At 44.3% G+C, this 20,862-nt stretch overlaps 1 long non-coding RNA gene across 1 annotated transcript in view; it reads left to right on the forward strand.

Annotated features, from left to right (window-relative positions):
• Positions 1–6,973: 6,973 nt before the first annotated feature.
• The window catches only part of LOC132207573 (uncharacterized), a 53,766-nt gene continuing 39,877 nt past the window's right edge, over positions 6,974–20,862 (forward strand). The window contains exons 1-3 of the long non-coding RNA XR_009443586.1: positions 6,974–7,172; positions 10,758–10,919; positions 16,181–16,240. This is a non-coding gene — a long non-coding RNA (uncharacterized LOC132207573). The remainder of the gene's footprint in view (positions 7,173–10,757; positions 10,920–16,180; positions 16,241–20,862) is intronic.

The following is a 20,862-nucleotide window of genomic DNA, read 5'->3' on the forward strand; positions in this document are numbered from 1 at the left end:
GCTTAAAAATATCCTTCCTATAATAGGGCAACTGTAAATTTGTACTGTAGAAATCTTCAAGACTAGAAAAACAAAAGCAAACAAAGCAGGAAATGAAGGGATCAAATTGTAGTTCAGGAAGTGGAAAAATGGAAGTGGCTTGAGTGCAGCATGTTCTGGACTAACATGCACTGTCGTTCTGAAAGGGCATTGCACCGGTGTGAGTGGAAAGTTGTAGATGAAATAGTGACTTGAATCTTCATATACGCTCTCTGTCCAATTGATGTTGGAAACTCCTTCATGTTTCTAATGACGAATCCCAGGGATCGCTGCTGTTGTCTAGCTGATAGCCAGCCTTCAAAGTGTTTCAAAGAGGAAAAGAACAAAGAAAATTACAGCACAGGAACAGGCCCTTTGGCCCTCCAAGCTTGCGCCATTCCAGATCCTTTATGTAAACCTGTCACCTATTTTCCAAGGATCTGTTCCCTTTGCTCCCTGCCCATTCATGTTTCTGTCTAGATACATCTTAAATGACGCTATTGTGCCGCCTCGAACGCCTGCGTTGACAACGCGTTTCAGGCACCCACGACTCTCTGCATAAAGAACTTTCCACTCATATGCCTTCAACTTTTCCCCTCTCACCTTGAAATTGTGACGTCTAGTAATTGAGTCCCCCCACTCTGAGATAGAAAGCTTCTTGCTATCCACCCTGTCTATACCTCTCATGATTTTGTCGACATCAATCAGGTCCCCCCCTTCAATCTCCGTCTTTCTCATGTAAATAATCCCAATCTACTCAACCTCTGTTCAGAGCTAGTGCCCTCCATACCAGGTAACATCCTGGTGAACCTCCTCTGCACCATCTCCAAAGCATTCACGTCCTATTGGTAATGTGGCGACCAGAACTGTACGCCATATTCCAAATGTGAACCCAAGTCCCATAAAACTGTAACATGATGTGCCAACTCTTATACTTGATACCCCGTCTGATGAATGAAAGCATGCCGTATGCCTTCTTGACCACTCTATTGACCTGCGTTGCCACCGTCTGGGTGCAATGGACCTGAACACCCAGATCTCTCTGTGCATCCATTTTCCCCAGGGCTTTTCCATTTCCCGTACAGTTGGCTCTTGAATTGGATCTTCCAAAATGCATCACCTCGCATTTACCCGGATTGAACTCCATCTGCCATTTCTCCACCTAACTCTCCAATCTGTCTATATTCTGCATTCTCCAACAGTCCCCTTCGCGATCCGCTACTATCTGTTTTGCATCGGTTTTGCACAAAACTAGATTTTTGTTCTATTTTTGCAAGTGAATTGTTTCAAATTAGTTGCTGTTCTTTGTAAATCACAATCATGAATGCACATCCAAGCAGTGGGGAGAGGGGGAGAATGGATTTTTTGATGTCATGAAGTCTGAGATTTGTTATAATCCGCAAATATTGTCATGATAATTTTTAAAATTCACGAGCATGTCATTGATGTTGCTTTCTTGGGCTGCATTTGCTATCCATCCAGAATTGCTGTTGAGAAGGTTGTGGAGAATTGGCCTGTTGAATAGCTGCAATGCACATGGTATGAATATATTAATGAAATACTGAGGACAGGAGATGAATTGCTTTTACTCAGTGGAAATGAAGTAACAGTCATACAGTTCCAGATCAGGATTCTGCTGATTTTGACAGGGAACATGCAGATTCTGGAGCTGCTGTTTAAATATTTTTGGGTGGTAGGGTTCACACAATTATCAGGTACTGTGGAAGGAGTTTGATGAATTGGTGCATTGTCTCATTGTAACTCCCCATCTCAAACAACAGTTCATTCTAGATCCATTGTTAATTGTAAATTTTCAGTTCGACCGAAAGGAAAAACAGTATTGAGGGATATGGACCAAAGGCAATATGGAGGTAGGCCACAATTAAGTTATAACCTCATTGGATGGTAGAAAGTGTTTGAAGGGTTGAATGGCTGACTTGTTTTCCTATATCCTTACGTAAGAAGGGGGATCAATCAATGGGATGATTTGACTGCATTGCTGTCGTTTATCGATAGTGTTGTCGGAGTCGCACTCGTTCAGCTGAGTGAAGAGTATTTCATTGACACCCGGATTTGGAGTTTATCGGCAGTGGACAGATGTTGAGAAGTCTACTTGCTGTAGAATCTATTGTCTCTGATCTACGGTTCCAGTCACATTGATTAACATAGATCCAAGAACACTTCAGCAGAGGAACAGGCCCTTTGGCATGCAATGTTGTGCTAAACAGGATGCCAAATTTAGCTAAAGCCTTCTGAATGTCCTTGATTCATATCCCTACATTCCTTGTATATTCATGTACGTATATAAAAGTGTCTTAAACGGCCCTATTGTATCTGCTTCCACAGCCACCCCGGCAGTGCTTTTCAGACTCCTACCACTCTCTGTATATAAGAATTGTCTCTGACATCTCCTTTGAACTTTCCTGCTCTCACGTTAAATACATGCCCCCAGTTTTAGACATTTCAAATCTGGGAGAAGGGTTACAGTCAGAATCTGTCCATGCATGTCACAAATTTGTAAACCTCTATCAAGTCTTCCCTCAACCTCTGCCACTGCAGAGAAAACAGTCTGAGTCTTTCCAGCCTCTCCTTTCTAGCTCAAGCCCTCAAATCCAGGCAACCTCTTTTGCACCCTATTCAAAACCTCCACGTCCTTCCTGTAACATGACGACCAGAATTGGATACAATTCTTCAGAGTGCAATACTTAAGGCCTAACCAAAGTGTTCTAAAGCTGGAACATGACATCCTGATTCTTGTGCTCGATTCCCGAACTAATAAAGGCAAGCATGCCATGCGTCTTCTTTGCCACTCTATCAACTTGTGTGGCCCCTTTCGGGGAGCGATGAACTGAATCCCAAGATCCCTGTATACACAAATGCTGCTCAGGGTCCTGCCATTAACTGTATATTTTTCCTTAACATTTAATTTCCCAAAGTGGAGCACTTCACACTTAATGGATTAAAATTCACTTGCCATTTCTGCAACGGATCTGTATCCTTCTGTATCCTTTTATGACTTTCTACCCTAACTACCACTCTACCAATCATTCTATCGTCTAAAAACTTACTAACCCATCCATCTATCTTGTCACCTCAGTCATTTTATATATATACCACAACAGCAGAGGTCCCAGTACAGATCCCTGCAGAACACAATAGTCCTGGATCTGCAGCCTAAAAAGCACGTTTCCACCACCACCCTCTGCCTTCTCTGGGCAAGCCAGTTGTGAATCCAAGCAGATAAGTGACCACGGACCCCATGGATCTTAATCTTCTGGATGATCCTACGGTGAAGCACCTTGTTGAAAGCCTTGCTAACATCCATGTCAACAATATCCACCACTCTACCTTCAATGATCACATTAGTTACCTCCTCAAAAAATTCAATCAAGTTAGTAAGACATGACCTGCCCTGCACAAAGCCATGCTGACTGTCCCTAATTGGGCAATGCTGTTCCAAATACAGGTAAATACAATCCCTAAGAATTCTCTCCAATAGCTTCCCAATGAACGATGAGAGACTCTCTAGTCTATAGTTTCCTGGATTGATCCTATTTACCTTCTTGAACAGAAGAAGAACATTTAGCAACTTGCTCGTCCTCCAGTACCCCTCCAGTGGCTACCAAGGATACAAAGATATTGCTGAATGCCCCGACAATCTCCTCTCTCACCTCGCTCAAAATCCTTGAGTAGATACCATTGGGTCCTGAGGACTTATCCACCTTAATGCTCTTTCTTGATCTCAAAATGCTGTTGTCATATGAGCATGCTCCACACAAATCCCACTATCCTCCACACCCTTCGCCTGAGTGAATAGTGATGCACAGTCCTCATTTCGGATCTTGCCCATATCCTCTGCTTCCGTACACAAGTTCCCTCCTTTATCCTGAATGGTCCTACTTTCTCACTATTTATCCCCTTGTTTTTGATGTATGCATCGAATGCCTTGGGATTTCCTTTAACCCTCCTTGCCAAGGTCATTTCATCACCCTTTCTTTTTCTGCTTTCTTTATGTCAGCCCTGTTCGATTTTAGCTTCCAAAACCTGACATATTTCTGTTTTTTGCCCATTTGACTAACTTCACAACCTCCCCAATTATCCAAGGGTCTTTTACCTTGCCATCCTTGTCCTTCCTCCTTCCTGATCCTAAACTCATAAGCAGGCCTTTAAACAATTCCCATGTGGCAAATGTGACAGCTCCCCCCAATTAACACTCCCCAGCTCCTACCTAAAATTGATATAATTTACTCTCCCCCAAGGTCCTGACTTATCCTTCTTCATAGCAATCTTAAAATTGAAGGAGTTGTGATCACTATTTCCAAAATGCTTTCCCACCCTTCTCACCAGTTACCTGACCAGGACAAAGTCCAGCATGGCCCATCTTCTATCCATATACTGTGTCAAGAAACTCTCTTGGATAGACTTAACAAATTCAGCCTCATTTAAACTCTTGTTGTAAGGGAGTCCCAGTCAATACCGTGGAGGTTAAATTCACTGACTGTGACAACTCTGAGTTAGTGCATCCTTTCACAAGCTGCCTACCTATTTGTTCCTCAGTGTGTCAGTGGCAACAGGGGAGCAGGCTATTAGTTTAATCTGATCAGAGTGATTGTGTCTATCTTATTTTTGAATGCTACCTATATTGCCTCAGTGGGCAAGCCCTCCAGAATGTCCTTTCTGGGTGCAGATGTCACATTTCCCACAGGTTAGGAGAGCACCTCCTTCTTTTACCTTCCCCTCTATCTTCTCGAAAACAATGAAACCCTGGAACATTGAGCAACCAGTCCGGTCTCTGTCTCAACCAAACCCATGTAATGGCCTCAACATCAGAGTCCCATGTACTGATCCAGGCTCTAAGCTCATTTGCCTCAGCTATAATACTCCTTGCAGTGAAAGAAACATAGGTCAGCTTGTTTGTGCCATCATGTTCATGTACCTGTGTCTGACTGCCATTCTTTTCTGATTTATTGGTCCTAACATGTACCTGCTATCAATTCATCGACTTGCTGACCTGCTGCTCTCGTTTCCAGCTGCCTGCCAGCCTTTAAATCATCCTAAGTAGCACTAGCAAACCTCCGTGTGAAGATATTTGTTCCCATTCAGTTCAGGTGCAACCCATTCCTCTTACACAGGTCACCCCTTGCCGAAGAAGTGGACCCAGTTATCCATGAACTTGAAACCCTGGCCCCTGTACCAGCTCCTTAACCATGCATTCATCTCACCTATCTTTGTATAATTTAGCTCACGAACATGTGGCTCTGGTAGTAACCCAGTAACTATTACCCTCTAGGTCCTGCCTTTCAGCCTCTTTGCGAACTCCTTGTGCACAGTCCACAGGATCACATCCCTCTTTCTTCCTACGTCATTGGTACCAATGTGGACAATGGCCTCTGGCTGCTCACCCTCCCCCTTAAGAATTTGTTGCAACCACTCAGAGATGTCCTTGACCTTTGCACCAGGGAAGCAACACACAGCCCTGCTGTCTCAAATGTGGCGACAGACACCATGCCCCCAACGAATGAGCCTCCAACCACAATCACTTACTTGGATTTGCCTGACCCTGTTCCACAGCAGGGCGGTTTGTACCACGGACCTGGCTACTGCTGATTAGATAACTGACCCAGTTTAGTTTTAGATCAGTGTTAACCTTGATGAAGTGGATAGCCAAGCACCTCAGTAGTCTACAATACAGGAGAATTAAATTCTTAAGCTCACGGATTCTGTGACAGTCAAAGAGAAGCAGTGAATTTTTCTGACCTCATTTCCAACACCTGGCCCATCGCCCTGCATGGCTTGGATAGCACTTGTACATTTAAAAATAAATGTAAGGATGATGTTCAGGTAAGGACATGGAATTTTGTGATATGGTCATATTCTCTCTTGTTGGAGCTGATTGCTGCTTATCACTTGTGTGGTGCAAATGTTCCTTATCGTTTATCAGGCCCAGCCTGATCGTTGTCCAAGTCTCACTGTATTTTCTCATTGTTGATTTCACTGTTGGAAAAGTCATGAATTCTGCTGGACACCTGGACAATATTCAATGAACATTCATGTCTCCAATTTGGTTCAAATGAAGACATGACTTCAACCAGTGCAGGTATCCAGTGAATGCCACTGACTCAATTTTCTATTCCTCTGCTTCACACCACATTCAATCAGAAGTTGCCTTGGTGGAAATGACAGATTGCACTTTCCTTCCTTTTCAAGCTCAGGATCGCTGATCATATTTGTGGTAACTCCTGAATGAGGTTGCGAGAAGTGTGGCATGACGAAAAGTAAACTGAACCTTAGTGTGCAGCTGTTTGACAGCACGGTCATCCAGATGTTGCATTACTTTGCTGATGATTGAGAATACATTGAGGCCATAATTGGTCAGCACAATTTGTCTGACTATTACATGATAGGTCATCTTTCTCTGAAATGTGAGTGTCGCAAGTGTTTAAAAATGTACTGGAAAACATTTACTGTTGGTGTGCTGACCTTGGGGCACATTGTTCCAGTACAGTTTGTCGGATGCTGCCAGGTGCCATGGCATTTGCAGTATCCAGAACATTCAGTCTTGTCATTGCATGAAATAACTTGAATTGCGTGTAAGTAAAGATCTGTGATGCCTCCTCAGGATGAGGGCAAGGAGATCATCCAGACTGATGCTATGAATGGTTTCATCTGCCTCTTCACCTTTTGTTCGTAACATCTTGTAATAACTGCCATGTAGCCTGATGAGAAACTGAAGCTCATCTTGATTCATTTGCATTCGAAGGTGCCTATTTTTCCCAAACAAAAGGACCCATCACTGAGCGGAAAGTATGGAGAATGTTATAGACATCAGTGGTGAGATAATGCTGGATCTTGACCAGCAAAACCATTGTTGTGTTGGTGAAATGCAAACAAAAATCTATATGATGTAAACTTTATTCTCAGCTAATCCCTTTCTCAAATGACAGATTGTGATGTTGGTTCCTGGAAAGCCTCCATTGTTGGAGGACGAGAAGCCGTATCCAATTGAAGCAGCACAGGCTTCTGCGATGACTGTGGAAACCACTGCTTATGCCTTGCTTCAAGCGTTGTCAAGGAATGATATTGACTATGCAACACCGATTGCGAGGTGGCCAACGATGCAACAGAACTATGGTGGTGGATTTCACTCGATGCAGGTAAATGCTTGAGATCACAACAACAGGCATTCAGATATTTCCATTGATCATGTTACGAACTGGTGGTTGTTGCAGTTTGCAATCAAACTGGACACTGCATTTTCATCTGCACGTTTGGTGCATTGGCACAGATACCAGTTCTTCAATGGTGTTAATCCTTGGTTAAATTCTTACATGCACTTTGCCTGTGCATCACTTTTCCTTTTGGCATTGTCCTTGAAAAGTACCTGTTTCTGTAAACCTTCACTTGCTTGTCACAGGATCATTGAGGGACAGCATAATAGAGTGCTATGGCAATGGAACAGACCCTTCAGCAAATTGTATGTGCCCTCACAAGATGCAAGTCCCGAACTATTCTCATCACATTTCCCAGCACTCGACCCAGAGCCTTGTATGCCTTGGCATCGCAAATGCCCAATCACAGACTTGTTAAATGTTATCATGGTTTCTGCCTCTACCACCCACACAGTCGGTGCGTTCCACATTCTCACCACAGTTTGGGTGCAAAAACAAGTAAGTTTCCTCAAGAGATAGTAGGAACTTGCCAATGCTGGAGAATCTGAGAGAGCAAGGTGTCGAACTGGATGAACACAGCGGGCCGAGCAGCATCAGAGAAGCAAGAAAGCTGACGTTTCAGATCGAGACCCTTCTTCAAAAATGGGGGAGGAGAAGGGGATTCTGTAAAAAATAGGGAGAAGTGCGGAGGCAGATAGAAGATGGATAAAAGAGAAGATAGGTGAACTGTCCCGTGCTGTCCACTCACTGTCCCCTGCTCCAGAATCATAGAATAAGAGAATTCTACAGAATTGAACAAGCACTTCATTCCATTGTGTCTGTAACCACTGAAGCCACACTAAGTTGACATTCGGCTCATGTTCTAGCAATAGGCCCATTGCCTTGAATGTTATTTTAAGTGCTGTACCAACCCTTTTTCTTTAATGTGAAAAGATTATCCACCTCAACTGAAGTCCCAGACAATGAATTCCAACCCCCCAGCACCTTCTGGGTGTCTTTTCTTTCCTGAAATTCCTTCTGAGCTTTTAGCTTAAATGTATGTATCTCTTCCTCTACCACCACCGCCCCCCGACCGACCCCATTATGGACCTTCTTTTTACCTCGCCCCTACCCATATTAATCTAAACAATTTTTTCAGGACCTCCTTCAACCTTCTCTACTCGAAAGAAAACAAGCCAACCTTATCCAGATAAAACAGTGATGCTAGATACAATGGGAACTGCAGATGCTGGAGAATCCAAGAGAACAAAGTGTGGAGCTGGCTGAACACAACAGGCCAAGCAGCATCTCGGGAGCACAAAAGCTGATGTTTCAGGCCTAGACCTTTAATCAGAGATCGGCAACAGTGATGCTGCCTGGCCTGCAGTGTTCCTCCAGCTCCACACTGTGTGATCTCAGACTCCAGCATTAGCAGTTATTGCTAACGCAAACTTATCCAGACTCTCCCAAGAGTTAAAATGCTTCACCCCCTCAGAACATCCTGATGAATGTCCTCCACACATGCTCAAATGCAAACACCTCCTTTCTATAATGGAGTGACCAGAACTGCACTGAGCACTTCAGCTGGGGCCTAACCGAAGTCCTGTACAGCTCTTGAGCCATGTGCTTTCTGAACTGTCCTTTTAAGCTGCCATTCCATGTTCAGGAATCTGTGGACAAGCACCCCAAGATCACACCATTCCTCTGATCTTCCTAGTGTCCTGGCATTTCTTTGAATGATTCCTTGCCTTGTTAGTTTGTCCAAATTGCCTTATTGATCAGGGTTAACATTCCATCTACCGTTGACCTGCCCATTTGACCAATCTGTAACTTTGGATTCAACTTGCTGTATTTTCCTGGACCCCCCAAGCTTTACCTTCTTTGCCACGCTCCCATTTGGGACCCTGTCCAAGTCTTTGCTGAAATCTATTTTCATTACATCAACTCCCATCTGCACACTCCGTCACCTCTTTGAAAGAATCATCTAAGTTTGTGAGGCGTGACCTCCCTCTGACAAAGCTATGCTGACGGTCGCTGATCAGACCCCACTTCTTGAAATGGAAATTAAGTCTGCCGTTCAGAATTTTCTCCAATATTTTCCTATCTACTGATGTGATACTCACCGGTCTGAAATACTCTGCTTTATGTTTGTCACGCATTTTGATAAGTGGAACTATGTTACCTGTTCTCCAGTCCTTTGTTACTTTTGAAATCTCTGTATGAGGGCGAGTGGAATGTTTTCTCTCATCTCCCTGGGCATCGTGGCATACACCTCATCCAAACCTGGGATTTGTCCAATTTTAAATTCACCAAAACACCTAACATCTCCCCACTCTCTGTTAATTCTGTCCGAGAATTGTGTGCTCCTTCTCACATGTAAAAGCTGATGTGAAATTCTCGTTTAACACCTGACATTGCCCTCCAGTTCAAACCATTCATTTGCCTCTTCATCCCTAATGAGACCTGGTTTTCCCTGGGTTTTCTCTTTCCCTCTGAGACACTTGTAGAAGATTTTGAGATTCTCCCTCATCCTAATCTTGGTCACCAGCGTTCTGTTGCCCTGTATTTGTTCTCTGAATTGCTATGACGAGATGCCCCTGCACACTATACATCATCATCATCATGGTGGTTTCTCGCAGATATGGATGACACTCTCCCACTCTCAGGCTGAATTGATCGCCGGCTGCACAGACCGATGCAGCTACCGTCGGCTCTGTTGCACTCGGGGCAGAAGGCAGTCGTGGGAAGGGGTGAGGGAGGTGTTGGTGTGGCTGCATGGCTTCCGCTGCTTCCAAAGGCAAGCCTCAAAGTGTTTGATGCCTTCCCAGGTGCTCTTCAGGCTTTAGGCCGTCTGAGACCGGCGATTCCCAGGTGTCTGCAGGAATGTCGCACTTCACCATTGAGGGCTTGAGTTTATCACCGAGTGCTTCCTCTGCACATCTGGGTCTCGCCTGCTTTTTTGAAGCTGGGATGAGAACATGCGGAGAGTCTCGTGTCAGTCATACAGATGAAGTGTCCAGCCCATTGTAGCTGATCGAGGATGGTCAGTGCCTCAGTGCTGGGGATGTTGGCCTGGTTGACGTTCGTGCGTCCACAGGGACTCTTGTTCCCTTGCTGACTGTTATACACCTCCCTTTTCCTTTTTATCTGGTCAAAGAACAAAGAAAATTACAGCACAGGAACAGGCGCTTCGGCCCTCCAAGCCTGCGCCAGATCCTATTGAAAGTAGCGTGTTGATGCATTTGTGTAATGATTGTGTTTGGTTTGAGCCCTAACACTCAAAGCAGTGTAAGAATGTCTTTGTGCAGCAGGCAAGGTGTCATGAGATTGAGCCTTCAAACACTTGCAAGATGTTGAAAATTTGCCATTATTTATTAAAACACTGATAAATTTCCATGATCAACATTTCTGTTACACTGCAATGATTATCCCGTGGCATGTAAAATCAGAAAGATAGGATAAAATGAGACTGGGTCATGCCCTAGTCTTGCGGACTTGGGTCAGCATGCAGGGAGAATGTTTGCATTTCATGCATGTGGAAGTACTGAAATATTTCCATGAATCTAAAAGTCACTTTTCCCTTCATTGAAGGACACAATCATTGCCTTGGAAGCTTCATCATGATACGACATTGCATTTCTGAAGAGGGAAGAAGAAATCAACATGCAAATTCAATTCCATGGTTTTGGACGTCCCATTGAGAACACGATTCATGTGCGCCAGCATAATGCTCTGACCGAGAAAGAATTGAAGGTGAGTCTGTAGTTTGGAAGATCGCAGCAATTTATGCATCAACTTGTTCATCAATAATGTTCCATTGCTTTCAAACTGCATTTTGCACTCTGCAAGATAATAACTGTTAGAACAAGCAACAGGATGGGTCGATGGGCTTTGGGGAATGCAATGGCACAAAACCCAATCCATTCGACAACATATTTCAGATATGTCGACAAATTAAATATTCCAGCAGAGGGATAAAACAAGGAAGATGAGAGTGAGGAGGCAAGAGTTCTGATGACAAAAGAACACGAACTTACCTTTATCCATTTGAGCAAAAAAGCAGGCACACAAACAAATAATCAGCTAACAATGCACATGTGCAACAGAGGCTACAGGGGGACGAAGAATGCCGAATTGTTGTCATGCGTATTGCTGAAAGGGTGATTGAAACAGATTCTGTGGTACAATTTGAAGAAATACAGATAATGCATCTCAGGATGTTGGAGAAAGAACATTTATTGACTGAGGCAAATTGTATTGCCCTTTTCAGGAGTTATTTGGGTCAAAATGAATTCAAAGACTTTCTTCTGTGCTGAAAGCTTTAGCTTAGTTGCAGCTGGATCACAATTTCTGTTCCTGGTAGTATTTAGCAAACTATTAAAAGTGAATGTCACTGCACAGAATTCCAAACATGACTGCAATCAGTAGAGAAAATATCCAGGGGGTGTGATGAGTTGTATCCTCTCATGTTGAACAATGCAGCTACAGATACAATGGAGGCACTGATGATAATCTTCCAAGAATCCTTAGATTGTGGAAAATTCTCAGAGGATTGAAAGATTGTGAACATAACACCATTATTACAAAGATACTTGGACAAAATAGTAAGCAAGTGTTGCCAATTTAGGTCAACCTGGGTAGATGTTCATGCCGGCAATGAAAGATGAAATAACAGGGTACTGAGTGTGCTATAACATCCTACAGAGTGAACATCCTTTCATAACGGGGAAATAATACTTGACAAACTTGCTACAGTGCTTTGAGAAGCAAACAAACATTACTGATGAAGGACCACCAGTTGACATTGAGATTTCAACAAAGCATTTGATAAGCTACAGCTCGTAAGGTGTCTCAAAAGAAAAGAGGCCATGTGTTCAAGGGTAATATGTTCGGATGGACGGAGGACTGCATCGTAAATAGAAGTAGAGACGTAGCAGCAGGATGGTAACTTACAAGTCATGTACGGCCACAGAGCGAATGCTGCGGAGGCCGTACACCTCATGTTGACTGGGTTGATTTCGGAAATGGCGGAGGGGATTGCTATGCTTAGGAAAGTTGGGCTACATTCATTGGAGTGTATAAGATTGAAAAAAACTTATTTTTTCGACATTTAAGATTCTTAAGAGGCTTGATAGTGTATATCCGTAGAGATTACTCCCATTTGTGAAAGATTTTACGACCAGAGGCCACATTTTCAAATTGGTTGCCTGTTAATTCAGGGAAGAATTACTTCTTTCAGGTTGTAGCAATCTATTGAACACTTTAGCCAAGAAGATTTTCGAGGTAATGCCATTAATCATATGCTAGGTTGTAACGGCCAGGTTAATTTTTAAATCAAGAAACAATGATAATGAGAAAAGGGTCTAGGCCTGAAACGTCAGCTTTTGTGCTCCTGAGATGCTGCTTGGCCTGCTGTGTTCATCCAGCTTCACACTTTGTTATCTTGGATTCTCCAGCATCTGAGCTTCCCATTATCAGTGATAATGAGAAAAGGGTAGTCTTTACAGCTATGCTTAGGAAAGTTGGGCTACATTCATTGGAGTTTATAAGATTGAAGAAAATCTCATTTTTTCAACATTTAAGATGCTTAAGAGACTTGATAGTGTATATCCGTAGAGATTACTCCTATTTGTGAAAGATTTTATGACCAGAGGCCATATTTTCAAATTGGTTGCCTATTAATTTAGGGGAAGAATTACTTCTTTCAGGTTGTAGCAATTTATTGTACACTTTAGCAGAGAAGGTTTTCGAGGTAATGCCATTAATTATATGCTCGGCTGAGATGGCCAGGTTAATTTTTAAATCAAGGAACAACCACAATGAGAGAAGGGTAGTCTTTACAGTGGAAGATACTTCAAGGATCCCCTTATTACTACAGAACACAGGGAGGAATTAAACACATCACTACCACACCATCACTACCATTAGAGAAGTAGCAATAGACAATCTAATGGAGTAAAAGCAGATTAGACTCTTTGCCGTGATGGTTGACTTTCTAAGATTCTAAACAATGAGCTTCAGAGTCGGTATATGCATTGATTGTAATTTCCCAAAAAGGTTTAGATTCTAGAGAAGCATCCGAGGGCTGGAAAAATGCCGATGTGACGTCCCTATTGAAAAAGGAGAGAGGCAAAAAGAAGATAACTACAATCGAAACAGCCTGACATCTATTGTTGGAAATATGTGGCAATCAACTATGAAGAAAATAATAGCAGAACATTTGGAAAATCAGAATCTAATCAAACAGAATCACCATAGCCTGCTGAAAGAGAAATTATGTCTGGCTAATTTGTTTGGGTTTTTGGAGGAAGTTTTGAAAGGAGAATTAATAGAGGAAAACCAGTAAATGTGTTGTGTTTGGACTTGGAGAAAGCATTTGAGAATGTACTCAAAAGTAATAAGCTGAGAGCTGAGGTTTTGAAGGTAGTATATTGCTTTGGATCAGTATGCTTTGCACATTCTGGAAGGAGAGATGACATCTCGAGTGAAATGCACCAAGTGAATATATATTTTGGGGAACTTGGTGGCAATGCGGTAAGTCAGTGCAGAGTGTAAGAGGTGCCATTTGCTTGCTTTTTTTGCCTGATAGTTTGTAAGCATTTTTTTTTGAGACAGGGTAAATTGAAGCCAGAATCAGGGACCCGGAGGGTGAACCAGGCTCATTGGTTGGTGATCGCTTCTGGTTTAAGAATCTATTATCGGTAGCTTTCAGATTGCAAGTAAATCGGAGAAATATTTGCAGGCTACAAACTAAAAGACCAGAATGTTTTCAAATCAAATTAAGATCGAAGTAATTGAAATGGAGATGCCAGGCCAGACGATGATTTATACCTACGTGACGGGGTAGTGGTCAGACCCCATACTCCAGCTCAGGGTTAATGAACTGGAATCTCAGTTTTTACCAATCAACAAATCATGTGGGGGACAGTTACCGGGGAATGCTGTGCCTCAGGAGGCAGTCACACACCTTAGATTAACTAGCTGAAACTCGGTCAGTGGCCAGAGACGTGAGAGTGTGACAAAGAACAGGGCAGGTGGAAGGATCCAGGATGTAGTGCAGAAGGAACCTTGGCCTTTGATCTTATCTAACAGGTTTGAGATTCTTTCTTCCTGTGTGGATGAGAGTGCAGGGTATAGGGAAGATGAGTAAACTGACTGTAGCACTGTAGTACAGGGGGACATTCCAGAGGAGATAAAAAGTGAAATGTAGTTATAATCAGAGGTAGTATAGTTAGGGGAATGAACACTGTTGGTTGTGATGAGGATCGAGAGTCTCGAAAGTAGTGTTGCCTGCCTGGTGCCCAGGTTCAGGATATTCCATCTCGGCTACAAAGGATCTTGAAGTGGGGGGAGTAGAAATCCAACTTTTGTGGTCCACACAGGTACCATTGATATGGAAGAAAGAGGAAAGAGGTTCTGCTGAGGGATTATGAGCGCCAAGGTGCTGAGGTGAGAAAGCAGAACCAGAATGGTAATAATCTCTGGATTACTATCTGAGCAATTTGGCACGGTGTGAGCATAATTTATAGATGTAAATGCATTTTTCAAATGGTGGCATGGCAGAAATGTGTTTGAATTCATGGGACATTGGCATCGGTACGGGGAAGGAGGGAGTTGTTCTGGTGGTATCGGCTCGACGAGAATCATATTGGGACAAGTCTCCTGGCAAAATACAGAGCAAGGTCTCGGGGTAGGGCGCTAAAATAAAATGCCTGGAGTGGGTGAGCGCAGTTGCATGGAAAATTATGGAAAAAGTTAGAAGCTGGTAAGTGCTCAGCAAAGTTTCCAGAGCAAGTAATAGGACAAAAAGTTTGGAAATGTTCATGACTCTCACTTCAGGTGCAGCAGATAAGAAGGGTGGCTGTAAATGCCAGACTGAAGATGTTGTATTTAATTGCAGGGAGTGTATGCAACTAAGTGAATGAGTTTGTGGTGCGCATTGAAATTGACAGATACATCACTCTGGGTATCACAGAGACAAGGTTGTTAGGGGTAAGTGTTGGGAACGAAATATCCAATGATTCATGTCCGATAGAAAGAACAGGCAAATGGACAGAGATAAGAAAGTGTGGAACTGGATGAGCAGAGCAGGCCAAGCAGCATCTCAGGAGCACAAAAGCTGACGTTTCGGGCCTCGACCCTTCTACTTCTGTGTGTTCATCCTGCTGTGTTCATCCAGCTCCACACTTTGTTACCTTGGATTCTGAAGCATCTTCAGTTCCCATTCTGTCTGATACAAATGGACAGAGATGCCAGGGTTGGCTTGTCAGTAAGAAATGAGGTCGCGCTGAAGGAACCACAGCTCTTGTGCTTGTTTATTAATGACTTGGAGGAAAGAGGTGCATGTGCTGTGGCTAAATTTGTAGATGACTCAAAAATATTTTGAAAGACAAGGCATGACAGAGAAACAGAGATTTACCAGGATGTTACTTGGATTGGAATGTATTAGCTATAAGGAGGGCTTGGTGGAAATGTTGTATCATGACAAATGCAATGAGATCAACAATGACCTCACCGAATGATGGAGGAAATTCAATGGGCCAAGTAACTTTTTTAGTGAGTCTTCTTGTTTGACAATGCATTCATAAGGGTGTTTTTTTTCTCTCTTGAATGAAATGTGAAAATGAAATGTATACACTTCCTTTTCATCTGGGAATAAATAATTGTTCTGAACGATTTCCATTGACTAATAGCAATCTGACAAGCATCGCAATGTAAAGAGATTTTTAGCTTCTTTTTAATTGTCAAGTTATTCTTTGGAATTAATTGGGCATATATTATTTGCATCTCAGGAAGTATGTTCATCACTGCACCTCAAAAAGTGCTCTGTTGTATGACAACAGCTTTTTAAAGATCACTTCAATGGTTGTGATTTTCAGTTGCCATAACACACATTAGATTACATTGTTGGCCAATCTGTCCATGATGATTTCATTATCTTACGTTTCAAACAGACAAGGAAATATTGGTGATGCAATGAAGAGTTTGATTCTCAAATATAATTGCTGTTATAGTTTCCACTTGGAAGAAAGATTCACATCAAATTGACTGGTCAAGGAACTGGGACACTGACTGTGAGTACTTTGAATGTTCGAGTTATTCCTAAAATGAAAGTCATGACCTTGATGATTTTTCTTGCATGCAGATATGAAGAGACTCTTTTAAAATATCCTCTAGGTTAGTGGTTCAGGCATAAAAGTGTTATATGTATATTTATGTATATACATGTACATGCGTAATCTGAAAAGAAAATGACGAGAAATCACTTGTTGCAAGGTGAGAATGAGTTATCCAGATGGTGAGACCTGCCAATGTTGGTGTCTGAGATAACACATTGTGGAGCTGGAGGAACACAGCAGGGCAGGCAGCATCAGAGGCTCAAGAAAGTTGAGGTTTTGGGTCAGGACCCTTCCTGAGAAATGGAGGGTGGAAGGGAGCTCAGAAACAAATAGCGTGGAGGGGGAGGAGGTGCTGGGGAAGGTAGGTGGGATGGTAATAAGTGAGTACTATCCAGATGAGTGAAATGGGATGCAGTGACTGAGGGACATGGGATGCAGTGACTGAGGGACATGGGATGCAGTGACTGAGGGACATGGGGTGCAGTGACTGAGGGACATGGGGTGCAGTGACTGAGGGACATGGGGTGCAGTGACTGAGGGACATGGGGTGCAGTGACTGAGGGACATGGGGTGCAGTGACTGAGGGACATGGGGTGCAGTGACTGAGGGACATGATGTGCAGTGACTGAGGGAAAGAAGATGCAGTGACTGTGGGAAATGGCATACTGTGACTCAGGGTAATGGGATGCAGTGACTGAGGGGAATGGGATGCAGTGAGTTTTGGAATTTGAATACAGCGTCTGAGAGATACGGGAAACTGTGACTGATGGAAATGGGATGCAGTGACTGTGGGACATGGGATGCAGTGACTGAGTGAAATGCGATGCAGTGACTGAGTGAAATGCGATGCAGTGACTGGGTGAAATGGGCTGCAGTGACTGAGGGAAATGGGATGCAGTGACTGTGGTGAAGGAGATGCAGTGATTGAGTGAAATGGGATGCAGTGACTGAGTGAAATGCGAAGCAGTGACCGCCTTAAATGGGATGCAGTGACTGCGTGAAATGGGACGCAGTGACTGAGTGAATTGGGATGCAGTGACTGACTGAACTGGGATGCAGTGACTGAGTGAAATGGGATTGCCATGACTGTGGAAAGGAGATGCAGTGACTGAGGAAATGGGATGCAGTGACTGAGGGAAATGGGATGCAGTGACTGAGTGAAATGGGATGCAGTGACTGAGGGGAATCGGATGCAGTGACTGAGTGAAATGGGATGCAGTGTCTGTTGGAAATGGGATCCTGCAACTGAAGGTAATGGGATGCAGTGACTGAGGGTAATGGGATGCAGTGACTGAGTGAAATGGGATGCAGTGACTGAGTGAAATGGGATGCAGTGAATGAGGACAATGGGATGCAGTGACTGAGGACAATGGGATGCTGTGACTGAGGGCAATGGGAAGCAGTGACTGAGGGGAATGTGATGCAGTGACTGAGGGAAATGATATGCGGTGACTGAGGGAAATGGGATGCAGTGTCTGTGAGATAGGGGAAACAGTGACTGAGGGACATGGGATGCAGTGACTCTGGTGAAGGAGATGCAATGATTGAGTGAAATGGGATGCAGTGATTGAGTGAAATGGGAAGCACTGACTGAGTGAAATGGGATGCACTGACTGAGTTAAATGTGATGCAGAGGCTGAATGAAATGGGATGCAGTGACTGAGTGAAATGTGATTCAGTCACTGAGTGAAATGGGATGCAGTCAGTGAGTGAAATGGGTTGCAGTCACTGAGTGAAATGCGATGCAGTGACTGAGGGGAATGTGATGCAGTGAGTGTGTGGAAATTTAATGCAGGGTCTGAGAAATACCGGAAACAGTGACTGATGAAAATGGGATGCAGTGACTGTGGGACATGGGATGCAGAGATTGTGTGAAATGTGATGCAGTGACTGAGTGAAATGTGATGCAGTGACTGAGTGAAATGCGATGCAGTGACTGAGTGAAATGGGCTGCAGTGACTGTTGGAAATGGGATGCAGTGACTGTGGTGAAGGAGATGCAGTGATTGAGTGAAATGGGATGCAGTGACTGAGTGAAATGAGATGCATTGACTGAGGGAAATGGGATGCAGTGACTGAGTGAAATGGGATGCAGCGACTGAGGGCAATGGGATGCAGCGACTGAGGGCAATGGGATGCAGTGACTGAGGGACATGGGATGCAGTGACTGAGGGACATGGGATGCAGTGACTGAGGGACATGGGATGCAGTGACTGAGGGACATGGGATGCAGTGACTGAGGGACATGGGGTGCAGTGACTGAGGGACATGGGGTGCAGTGACTGAGGGAGATGGGATGCAGTGACTGAGGGAAAGAAGATGCAGTGACTGTGGGAAATGGCATACTGTGACTCAGGGTAATGGGATGCAGTGACTGAGGGGAATGGGATGCAGTGAGTTTTTGAATTTGAATACAGCGTCTGAGAGATACGGGAAACAGTGACTGATGGAAATGGGATGCAGTGACTGTGGGACATGGGATGCAGTGATTGAGTGAAATGCGATGCAGTGACTGAGTGAAATGGGCTGCAGTGACTGTTGGAAATGGGATGCAGTGACTGTGGTGAAGGAGATGCAGTGATTGAGTGAAATGGGATGCAGTGACTGAGTGAAATGCGAAGCAGTGACCGCCTAAAATGGGATGCAGTGACTGCGTGAAATGGGACGCAGTGACTGAGTGAAATGGGATGCAGCGACTGACTGAACTGGGATGCAGTGACTGAGTGAAATGGGATTGCTATGACTGTGGAAAGGAGATGCAGTGACTGAGGAAATGGGATGCAGTGACTGAGGGAAATGGGATGCAGTGACTGAGTGAAATGGGATGCAGTGACTGAGGGAAATGGGATGCAGTGACTGAGGGAAATGGGATGCAGTGACTGAGGGAAATGGGATGCAGTGACTGAGGGGAATGGGATGCAGTGACTGAGGGGAATCGGATGCAGTGACTGAGTGAAATGGGATGCAGTGTCTGTTGGAAATGGGATCCTGCAACTGAAGGTAATGGGATGCAGCGACTGAGGGTAATGGGATGCAGTGACTGAGGGTAATGGGATGCAGTGACTGAGTGAAATGGGATGCAGTGACTGAGTGAAATGGGATGCAGTGACTGAGGGAAATGGGATGCAGTGTCTGATGGAAATGGTATGCAGTGACTGAGGGAAATGGGATGCAGTGACTGACGGAGATGGGATGCAGTGTCTGTTTGAAATGGGATCCTGCGACTGAAGTTAATGGGATGCAGTGACTGAGGGTAATGGGATGCAGTGAATGAGTGAAATGAGATGCAGTGACTGAGGGAAATGCGCGCAGTGACTGATAGAAATCGGATACAGTGATTGATTGGACTGGGATGCAGTGACTGAAGGATATGGGATGCGGTGACTTTGTGTACTGGGATGTGGTGACTGTGTGAACTGGGATGCGGTGACTATGTGAACTGGGATGCAGTGGCTGAGTGAAATGGGATGCAGTGGCTGAGTGAAATGGGATGCAGTGACTGAGTGAAATGGGATGCAGTGACTGAGGGCAATGGGATGCAGTGACTGAGGGCAATGGGATGCAGTGACTGAGGGCAATGGGATGCAGTGACTGAGGGCAATGGGATGCAGTGACTGAGGGCAATGGGATGCAGTGACTGGGAAATGGGATGCAGTGACAGTGGGAAATGGGATGCAGTGACTGATGGAAATGGGACGCAGTGACTGAGTGAAATGGGACGCAGTGGCTGAGTGAAATGGGACGCAGTGACTGAGTGAAATGGAATTGCCGTGACTGTGGAAAGGAGATGCATTGACTGAGGAAATAGAATGCAGTGACTGAGGGAAATGTGATGCACTGACTGAGTGAAATGGTATGCAGTGACTGAGTGGAAAGGGATGCAGTGACTGAGTGGAAAGGGATGCAGTGTCTGAGTGGAAAGGGATGCAGTGACTGAGTGAAATGGGATGCAGTGACTGAGTGAAATGGGATGCAGTGACTGAGTGAAATGGGATGCAGTGACTGAGTGAAATGGGATGCAGTGACTGAGTGAAATGCGATGCAGTGGGGAATGAAATGGGATGCAGTGACTGGTGGAAATAAGATGCAGTGTCTTAGGGAAATGAAATGCAGTGTCTGTGGGAAATGGTATGCTGGGACTGAGGGTAATGGGATGCAATGACTGATGGAAATGGAAGCAGTGACTGAGTGAAATGGGATGCAGTGACGGAGGTACTGGGTAGGAGTGACTGAGTTAATAGGGATGCAGTGCCCGAGCGGGCTTGGGGTGCAGTGACTTAGGGAAATGGGATACAGTGCCTGAGTGAAATGTGACGCACTGACTGAATGAAATGGGATGCAGTGACTGAGTGAAATGCGATGCAGTGACTGAATGAAATGCGATGCAGTGACTGCGTGAAATGAGATGCAGTGACTGATAGAAATCGGATACAGTGATTGATGGAACTGGGATGCAGTGACTGACGGAAATGTGATGCGGTGACTTTGTGAACTGGGATGTGGTGACTGTGTGAACTGGGATGCGGTGACCATGTGAACTGAGATGCAGTGGCTGAGTGAAATGGGATGCAGTGGCTG

The sequence above is a fragment of the Stegostoma tigrinum genome, unplaced genomic scaffold (genome assembly GCF_030684315.1).
Source record: "Stegostoma tigrinum isolate sSteTig4 unplaced genomic scaffold, sSteTig4.hap1 scaffold_102, whole genome shotgun sequence".
NCBI classification, from domain to species: Eukaryota; Metazoa; Chordata; class Chondrichthyes; order Orectolobiformes; family Stegostomatidae; genus Stegostoma; species Stegostoma tigrinum.